This window comes from Penaeus monodon, unplaced genomic scaffold (assembly GCF_015228065.2).
Source record: "Penaeus monodon isolate SGIC_2016 unplaced genomic scaffold, NSTDA_Pmon_1 PmonScaffold_12368, whole genome shotgun sequence".
Lineage (NCBI taxonomy): Eukaryota > Metazoa > Arthropoda > Malacostraca > Decapoda > Penaeidae > Penaeus > Penaeus monodon.
In genome coordinates, this window is record NW_023641232.1 from 1 (window position 1) to 10680 (window position 10680).

At 36.8% G+C, this 10680-nt stretch overlaps 1 long non-coding RNA gene across 1 annotated transcript; it reads right to left on the reverse strand.

The window, feature by feature from the left end:
- Positions 1-5047: 5047 nt before the first annotated feature.
- LOC119569077 lies at positions 5048-7118 on the reverse strand. The gene is made up of 4 exons (XR_005228212.1): positions 7052-7118; positions 6727-6898; positions 6224-6359; positions 5048-5558 (listed from the first exon to the last, which is right to left on the reverse strand). It is a non-coding gene; the product is annotated as an uncharacterized LOC119569077 (long non-coding RNA).
- Positions 7119-10680: the final 3562 nt, after the last annotated feature.

Consider the following 10680-nt stretch of genomic DNA (forward strand, 5'->3'; position numbering starts at 1 on the left):
TCAGCACAGAAGAACAGCACTTTTCCTCATCTTATACATACAGCAAAGATTAATATAAAAAACATAATAAAATATAAAAATAAAAATAGTAGAACAATTCACTGCAGCTTGACAGGCTGCACAAACTTGATTACGGAGATGTCACAAGCACAAGGATAGGTCAGTCCTCTCTCCGCTCTACGGTAACCGGCACAAGCGCTAACACCTCCCTGGTATCTGCTTTGGTCGTTTGAAGTGCACTTGCATCAAACCAGCATCAAGCAAAGGAATTTGAGTTCAGTGAAAATATGTACCTGTGACAGAGAGCAAGAGCTGATTATATACATAAAAAAAAACCAAAAGCAATTACCGGGTTTGGGTTAGTGGAAAGAGATATTATCATGTAACCTTTGTTAGGGGGTAGACTTTTGACACTACTTATGAGCATTCCTCTACAATCCCGGATGTGTGAAAAACTGTACAGGGGTTAATTGTCCCCAAAAAAAAACTGCAGTATTACGAGGAAAGTATACAGTGCAATTAATAATCAACTATGGCAGACCGGATGAAATTTTGGTGAGTACCACAATGAGCAATAATATAAAAACAAAGAAAAAAGAAAAAAAGAAAAAAGAAAAAAAATTTAATATTAAACTCAAATCATGATATACAAACCTATCTGAATGGTACACTCCATCTATAATGAGACTTGAAATAAATTTATAAACTGAATCCCTTTAAAAAAATGAAAGAAAAAAAAGAATATATATTACAAATAAATAAAAAATATTCAAAGCTATGAAAATGACGCTCGTGGAGAAATGCTCCTCTGGGAACCCGCGTGCTGCGTGATGGCTAGGCCTAAGTTTTATGCTTGAGGAATATTTACAGCCAGTTGGTGACAGTCTTGCCTGATGTTGGCCGGAAGTCAACATTTCCAGAGCTTTGCACACATTTGTTAGTTTAATGCAATGCAATATGCCATGATGAAATCTACCCATCCCACCCACCCCTATTTTTCCCTCAAAAAAAAGAAAGAGAAAAAGAAAAAGAATAAGAAACAAAAAGAAAGAAAAATATATCACTGAACAAAAAAGAAGAAAAATATAACTTTTTTTTTTCAAACTCAAAAACAAAATGGAAGCACAGATAAAACAAAGTGCAATCAATCCATTTAAAAAAATAATATAATAAATTTAAATAAAGAAAGAAAAAAATGCTATTAGGACTGATCTTTACAGCAGGTGAAATCATTTTCCCTAAAGGTTGCAGTGACCCACACAGTGATTAACTTTAAAAAGAAAAAAAAACAAAAGAAATAAAAAAAACAAAAAAAAAATTAAATAAAAAAAAAAATTTAAAAAAAAGTACCCATAACGCAAAGCCTGGAAACACGGACGACCGAAACAGTGTGCAGTGTGACCAAGAGGGAATACCGCAGGCACCAAAAAGGCCATCATCATGATACTGCAAGCATGCAAGCAGCCACCCAGTGGTACACGGCCCAAGGCACGCCACCCTCCTGCTCATGCAAGACCACGGAACTGGTTAGTCGGGGTACAGTCAAGGGTACCAACCGCTGGGCACCGAAACACAGTCACAGGTACCAACTGCGCGGCACCCCCCACGTGAAGGGACTCAACTGCATGGTACTGACCACAGTCTAGGTTACCGACAGCATGGTATCAGCAATCAGATTTGGTATGAATGAGATACTTGCAGAGTGTGAGAAAAAATACAATGTTGCTACACATGCAGAGAAAAATTTCACAAAGGACAAGATACAATCTAGTAAACATGGTTAAAACGAGACATCTCCTCCCCAAGAATGCAGAGTCTGACGCACACACATAAAATAAGTGGCCCCAAAAAACACTGCATTCTCTGGGCAATCATCTTCTGAAGTAAACCCCTTCTGACGTTGTGAGCACACATCCTATGCCTGCATATGAAGCAAAATCCAACATTTTACACTCAGAGTACTTCCCCGCATGTACTAACTGGGGGCAATACCAACCAAACTGCGAACCCCGTGCAGAAGCCGGTATAACTATATGTTAAGAGGATGAGGCACCAGAGATCAGTAACTAATTTTTAGGCATAGAAATGCATAATTTTTCATTTCTAAACTTTTGTTTATAAGCTTTGTAAATTCAGTATGGTTTCTTGGATTTACTTTTACTTTAGTTTATATGAAAAAAGCAAGATTTTCTTTAAATTTTACATCATTCTATACTCATCTCCAGTGCAGTCCCGAATAAATAAATACATATTTTATAACCTCAGCCGAATACATAACATAACACAACACACAACACACACACACACACACCACACCATACACACACACACACACACACACACCACAATATTATTATATATATATATATAATATATAATATTATATATATATATATATTATATAATATATATGTATGATGTATAATGGGATGTATATATACATGTAGGTATAAAATGTATGTATGTATGTATGTATGGAAGTATGGAGTATGGGAATATGGGGAGTATGGGTGTGTGTGGGTGTGTGTGTGGTGTGGTGTGTGTGGGGGGTGTGTGTGGTGTGTTGGGGTGTGTGTGGTGTGTGTGTGTGTGTGTGTGTGTGTGGTTTTTGTGTGGTGTAAATATATAAAATATATATAATATAAAATATATATAATATTATTTTATAATAAATAATATAAATATTCATGTGGTTTATGTTGATTTAGTAAGCACTATAATAAAGGATGTGTGTTATTGTATGTTGTATAGGTAATGTAATAGGGGTGGGTTGTATGATGTATGTATGGTGTAGTATGATGTAGTATTTGTATATATGTTATATATTTTGTATGATGAGTATTATTTTTATTATTTTTAATATATTATATATATATATAATAATATATATATATAAAATAAAATTTTATATAAAATGTATGTTAAAAAAAAAAAAAAAAAAAAAAAAAAAAGTATAAGCATATATAAGCATATATAATTATATATATAGAATGAGATATATATATATATAGTATAATTATAAGTAAATAAATATATATATATTTAAAATATAAAATTAATAATAATGTAGATATATTATTATATATTATAGATATTTATATAGGTAGAAATTATTAAAATATATATATTTTAATATATTATAATATATATTATATATATATACTATATATATATATATATATATATATATTAATATATATACTATATATATATATATATAGTATATATAATATATATATATATGCACATATACACATAAACATAACATACAAATATACATATACATATATACATATAGTTAGTATCTGTAACACAAAATCTATTTGGCATAATAGGTAATTTGAGCTGAGTCATTCTAAAATATGCTTAAAAGAGAAAACCCCAAAATACAGGGCTTTTGCACTAGGCTTGGGGAAAAGCTCAGAGCTCTTTGTGATTTTATGACTGAAATTCCTGTGCTTAAGAGAGAGAGAGAAAAAATTAAACAAAAAAGTAAAACAGAGAGGTATATATATATATATATAACAAAGAAAGACTGAAGATAGAGGGGGGGGAAATGGTAGCTGTATGTTTTTCTCTTTTCTTTTTTGCGTTATGTTAGCTGTTGCTGTTCATCACAAAAAGCTCTGGATGTGTTAAAATCCAAAAATACAAACAGGAGGAAAGAGGGGTGTTGAGAAGGCTAGAAACTGGCTACGGACGACTCTAAGCCCAACAGTTACTTGAAGGCTTGTCTATAGCTTTCTTTTTTTTCAAATTTATATTAAAAAAATGACAAGGATTAATTCATCACATGTTATACAGTAAATCAATTGCAGGAACATGGGAAAACTAGTTGGGGTAATAAATATTATATACAAAAATAAATAAGGTCAAGATATAAGGCATAAAATTCTAGTTAAAGGCTATATATATATAAATAAGTTAAGAAAATGAATATATATATATATGTGTATATATATATATATATATATATATATATATATATATATAATATATATATATATATATATATATATATTATATATATATATAATTCACATTGGTGTTTCCCACTGTCCAACTTTTTTAAAGATTTACCATTTAACAAGTAGGAGACAAATCCATGCATTAAAAGATGAGTCTACAAAAATTAGCGTCTATTTACTAGGATGTACACATAGCATACACAGATGTGCATTAATATGTACATAACCCTGATCCACTCATTCAGCTCTGCAAGCCCTTAGGTGACTGCTGAGGGTGCTGTAGTGACAGTTTTGTTCTATATGATGGAAAAAAAATAAGGGCACCATATTCCAATTCACAAAACATGAATTCCAAGAAGAGACTGCTGGAAGGTTCTTTGAAAAAAAAGAAAAAAAAAAGTATATCATAAGTATTATATTCAACCAGTCAACATGTTCAAAGACAAATATTCTTCTTTGCAATGCATTCGAGAGAGCCTTAGCAACCTCAGTGAAAAAAATAGAAAACATTTCTGGAACATGAATCAAAAATTAATTATAAGGAGGCACCAGATCAGCTTTTCTTCCTGGATTCTCAATCATCACAATGTGTGATATGATCAATCATCTGATCATTGGATGGTATTTCAATATGGTCCATATTCCGGGGGGTTACGCAGGTGAAAATGAACCTTACTGAAATGCCATTGGACTGACATCGATGGCTGATCACACCACACTCTCACTATGAGCCTATCAGATGTATACACTACATAAAGATGATATATATAGGCAGTGTTAACTACGTCTCACTCCATGAGACGAGGCCAGGCCACAGTCACATATGAGGCGATAAAACACAACCTGTTCATCAAAAGTTCCCATTGAATCCCATCGCGAGAGCTGAAATCTGTGACACCATCGGCCAAACTCGTCCACAGTGATTGCAAAGACCGTCCATGAGAATAAAACTGGGCTTTGATGTGGGAAGTGAACAGCTGAGGCCGACGCCTTTCTGATAGCTAAACTCTACGTGTCTCAGATTCTCTTTGGGAGAGAAAGGATTGTTATGTACATTAAAGCTTCAAAGTTTCAAAATCGATAATTAGTTCTCAAAGCATGCAAAGATGCTATAGCCTACTGACTTGCAACTGAGAAACATTGACTTGGTTATCAGGTTTGTGTAAGCCTCAGCCTGGCCACTGCCAAATCTTAGCTTTCATTATCATTATTGAAAGAGGACTCATTCACATGTATACATATATATTGAAAACATATATATATGTATTGGGGGAGGGGAGAAATTGCGACTCATCCAAAATATTCTAGCATTTAAAAAGGGGGAGGGGGTAATCTGTTTATATCAGAGAATCAGGCTTTTCATGGTCATTAGAGCACGTCTATATACAAGGTTATATAGACTCGGCTTTGAATCAAGAGTGAGACTGGTCTGAGCTGAGAACATTCGGGTGATGAACTGTGATGGAGAGCAGCTGGAGGGAGAGGAGACAATGTGATATCTGCCACTGAGATGAGGGAGTCCACTTGGCTTAGAGGACAATATGGCAACGGTACTGGTATGTCACAGCAGCTTCATGCACACTTTCGCCTCTAATAAGAAATAAGAGAAGCAATACTGTTAGTGGGTGAGGGCTAGTATACGATACAACGTGGTCAATACACTGGGAAAATTGCACTGTGAAAAACCCATGCTTGCTACCTGATTGTCCCAGAATCATAAATCTATTATCTGATGTCTAAGCGAGCACACACAATCATCTTGAGAATAATCACCTTACAGTAATAAAAGGAATATGTTAAAATACATGAAAATATTGTACACTGCTCTACACATGTTCTATTAAAGCCTGCTGACCGGACATAATATGGTAGTAGGAAGACATATAGAGTGGTCATAAGGTGAGAGAAAGGAATAAACGATCAAAAATAAATATTCTACTCTGTAAGACATTAATAGCAAATCCCACTTTCAGTAAGTTGTACCCAATGTAAAGCTTTAAAAATCATGCAACTGATTTTTGTGGTGCCCATAAAAAAAATAAATAAAAATAAAAATAAAAATAAATAAATAAAACAGGGATCTTGGTGTTTAGATGACACAAGCTCTACTTAGGAGACATAAGGTTCCGGAACATTGTTACTCTATATAAAGTGGATATTTTCACCAACCCAAATCATCTAGCCAAGTACAGAACCCAAGACAACCAAGACCCCCTTGTGCATAACCAAAACGAGGCAGTGACAGAGCGACTTACCTTGAGCCACTTGTCGACACATTTGGTGTGGAACTCGTGGAGACACGGTAATACTCGTAACATCTGCCGAAGCTCGAAGTCACACATGCAAATCACACATGTGGTTTGTTTAGTGTCAGACTTCTCCCCTGTATACCTGGAAATTATGTGAATTCATTTTGATGGTGCAAACAGTATGATCAACATTCTTTTTCTTTTTTTGTAAGGAGAGGGGAAGGAAAACCATAAAATTCCTTTTCATGGGAAAACTACAATAAAAAATTGTTGTCTTTTTATCTTAAAAATCCACTACCACTCATATCAAACTGTAGAAACAAATAAGACAATCAAATATTAAAAAACAAAAAAACAAACAGAAAAAGGTAAGGAGAAAAGGAAAAAGAAAATGAGAAACACAAAATGACTTTTTATAAACAACCCTTGTAATTCTTACCTAAAGACAAACAATGACCAAATTGAAGTCACTACAATACTAAATAAGAGACTCAGGAAAAGTTGCCTACCTATAGGACGGGAGTTGGTCAATCACTGTTTTCAAAAGGCCTCTGGGTTTGGCCTCACCCAGCCTCTCTGCCAGATGTAGTAAAGCCTCGTAGTTCTCCGTGTCGGGGGCTTCTGCTGGCACTGGGTCCTACCATACTGTACTGGTGTAGTGATGGATGCGACAACATTGCCCTGGAAATATATTCATGTCCATTGAACCATCCATATGCACACACATAAAAAAAAAAAAAAAATGTATGCTCTAAATGAAACATATATAGTGTATACTGTACATCTCTCACTTAAAGGAAATCCACAGATATAAAACCACCTAAAGTAACTTACAAGAAATGTAAGAGAATGCCAGGGTAAGTAGCCGCCGCAGCAGCAGCACTAGGAAGTGGAGGAGGGGTGGAGGTGGAGGGGCCGCTGGGGCATGGTATTCCCTCGCCAGCTGGAACTACTGCGTCTGGTGCTTCCCAAACTGCTCCCACTGCTTCCCCGTGGTCCTCTCATTGGCCCAAGACATGGCCTTGTCCTGGTCCTCGGTAAAGGCCACGGCCCAACATGTCAACACTTGCTCCCCGTGCTCCTCCGCCACTCCCGCTGCTGGCCTGGTATTTTGAAAGAGAAAAACTTTAAATATATATAATGTACTATTTTACAACAATATTAAGCAGCAGATCTTAAATAAATCTGAAGACATAAATAAATACAGCTGATGTTAAAAACTAGGTGGACTTACATGTAATGATGAAGTTGATGCAGGTGAGTATGAGCAGGGAAGGGGGTAACCAGAGGAGGCGTTGGTTGTTGGTGGCATGGTGGTGGTGCTGTGGGGGTAACTGGGGGGGGTACTCCCACTCCAGACTCTGTGGTGCGGCCGAGAGCTGTCAGGAACAGCAGTGAGTTGGGTGGGTACGGCCTGAGGAGGAGCCACTCCCATGGGGCTTGGCTGTACAGGGAGGTGTGAGTATGAGGGGGCTGAGGTGTGGCAGCCATCAGCTGGGGGGTTCCAGGTGGGGCCAGGAGAGGGCCGGCAGCGTGATGTCCCGGGGGCACCATAGGCGCGTAGTGGTGCTGGGCCCAAGGCATCCTCCGTTCATCTGGAAGTTGACCAGCAGATTCATTTCTATTAGTCCCCCAATCAAAATTCTCTCCCAATGTGCATTCAGGACTCAAGGCCTCCTGAAACTCTACATGAGTATCATTTTTATTTTTTCTTGCCTCCTATGTACGATAGAAAGTATAATACCTGGTAACTGATGATGGAGAGGTGGATTGGAACAAAGGAAGGAGTGCACATTGCAGTGATGGAGGCGTGGAACATTGCCGTATTTTGCCGCCACTGGGCACCACTCATCTGTCAGGCAAACATCATTGCATTATGCATTTCCCTCCATGCATGATGTGCTTTGACATCTTCAACCATTATAGCCCTCTTGTTCAACTTTGCATAATCAGGGAGTAAATCAACATTGCATTAATCAATCAACAATACAAAATCAATAATTCTTTAAATAGCAGCTGACTGACCATTATCTGAATATAATTAGTTTTAATAGAGGCAACTTAAATTAATTGCTTTCTGAATGGATATTGATAAATCATTTTCTGATTATGTTGCTAATGGAAGGCCATTCAAAAAAAACAACTGTTGAAAATAAAGAGAGACAGTGATCAATGTCAAATATATTGCTGGACGTTTTAATTTCAATTGACTAAGGCCACTTTTACCATGTACATTTTATACTAATGATAAAACACATATTGTATTTTATTATTCAAATAGTGAAAGTAATCTAACTATGGACAGAAAATTTATTAATTTTATGCAAATACAGTATATAAATACATTGACTCCTCCATTCGTAATCCACTCTAAATGGTGCAAAGTTAAAAAAAGAAGAAGGCCGAAAGATGAAGATTAATCTAATCTAAAATAATAGGTAAAGAGAAGAGAAGAGAAGAGAGAAAAAAAGAAAAGAAAGAGAGTAGAAAGAGAGGGGAGAGAGAGAGCGGGGAGAAGAGGGGGGGAGGGAGGAGGGGGAGGAGAAGGAGGGGGAGAGGGGGGGAGGGGGGGGGAAGGAGAGAAAGAAAAGAGGAAAAAGAAAAAGAGAGAGAGAGAGGAGAGGAGGAGAAAAGAGAGAGGAGAGAGAGAGAAGGAGAGGGAGGAGAGAGAGAAGAGAGGAGAGCGAGAAGGGGGAAAAAGAGAAAGAGAGAGAGGAGAGAGAGAGAGAGAAAGAGAGAGAGAGAAGGGGAGAGGAGAGAAAAAGAGAGAGAGAAGAGAAGGAAAGGGGAGAAAAGAGAGAGAGAAGAGGAGAGAAGGGGAGGAGAGAGAGAAGGGGGAAGAGAGATTGGTAGATAGATAGATAAATAGATAAACAGATAGATGATAGATAATAAGATAGACAGAGAGAGAATAATACCACAAACATTTTTTTTTGCATAAAAATCCCCTAACAACTTACCTGGTGTGGAGGCGTCTGCACATGGTGGTGCTGAGGTGGTGTGTGGTGGTGAGGTTGGGTGGGTGTGGCACACATATGGATGAAGGGCCTCTGGCATGGGCATGGATAGGGACGGCTGATGCTGCTGCTGATGCTGGGGCTTGGTGATGTGGGGCTGGTGATGCTGGGGCTGGTTTTTGCTGCTGGCTGCTGCTGGAACTGGTGATGATGCCCTCCTCCGCTGTTCATACTGACATTGCCCGAGTCACGGGCACCTAAAAAGGGGGGAAAGATGCAGTCGGATGAGTTTTGGATTATTACATGGAATGGCTTTGTAAAAGTAGTAAAGTTTTGGTGTGTTTGCTGAGGTGTGGCTTAATGTGTTCTGAGATGTCAAGTATGATGAACATTGGTATGCAATTATATATGTACTTCATATAATATTAATATCATGATAAATAACACAAAATGATCTTAATTTTATATTATTAAAACAATTACCATGAAATAAAATGGAAAGTTAAATTTGAAAGAATGTGCAACCCATACTAAAATTTTTGTTATGTGCTATTCCATCACTCATAATTTCATTACTTTGGGCCCGTACACAGCAGTACATTTTGGGGCACACCCCACACCACACACACACACCACACACAAACACACACACACACACACACACACACCCCACACACACATAAAAAATAATATATATAAAATATATATATATATATATATATATATATACAACAAAACAAATATACATGTTTTCATTTTTCTTTTTAAAATCTGGGCAACTCCTTCACTTCAGGCAAGTCCCCGACCCACACACTTTAAAGAAGATAAAAAATATCTCCTCTCTCATAAATTATTAAAAGAGGACCCTTAAAACTGCCAGTGCAAACCTCAATGCATTACCAGAAGTGAGAAACCTATATTGAAAATGTATCAACCAGGCATCCATAATTTCCCTAACACAGACCTCAGCTTGGAAAACCCCTTTTGAATCTCGAAATGGGAGTTAATATCCCATTATGTAGTTTGGCTTAGGGATTCAGAGCAATTGGTCAATTACGTTATCTAATTGAGCACATAGTCACCTGGGCTAATGCTGGTATCACATATGTGTGTGTTTGTGCCTATATGCATAGCATATATATAATATATGATATAATTATATATATAATTATATATAATATATATATATATATAATATTGGTTTTTGTGTGTGTGTGTGTGTGTGTGTGTGTGTGTGTGTGGTGAGTGTGGTGTGGGTTTTGTGTGTGTGTGTGTGTGTGGGGTGGTGTGTGTGTGTGTGTGTGTGTTGCGGGGTTTGGTTTTTTTGGTGTTTGTTTGTGATGTGTTGTGTTGTGTGTGTGTGTGTGGGGGCAGGTGTGTTTTGTTGTTTTCATTTGTTTTGGTTTGTGGAGGTTGTTGTTTTCCCCCCCAAATTCAATGATCAATAAACAACAACAAAGAAACATATTATGATAAAAATTAAAAGTTTTTCTTAGTAGCGAGAAA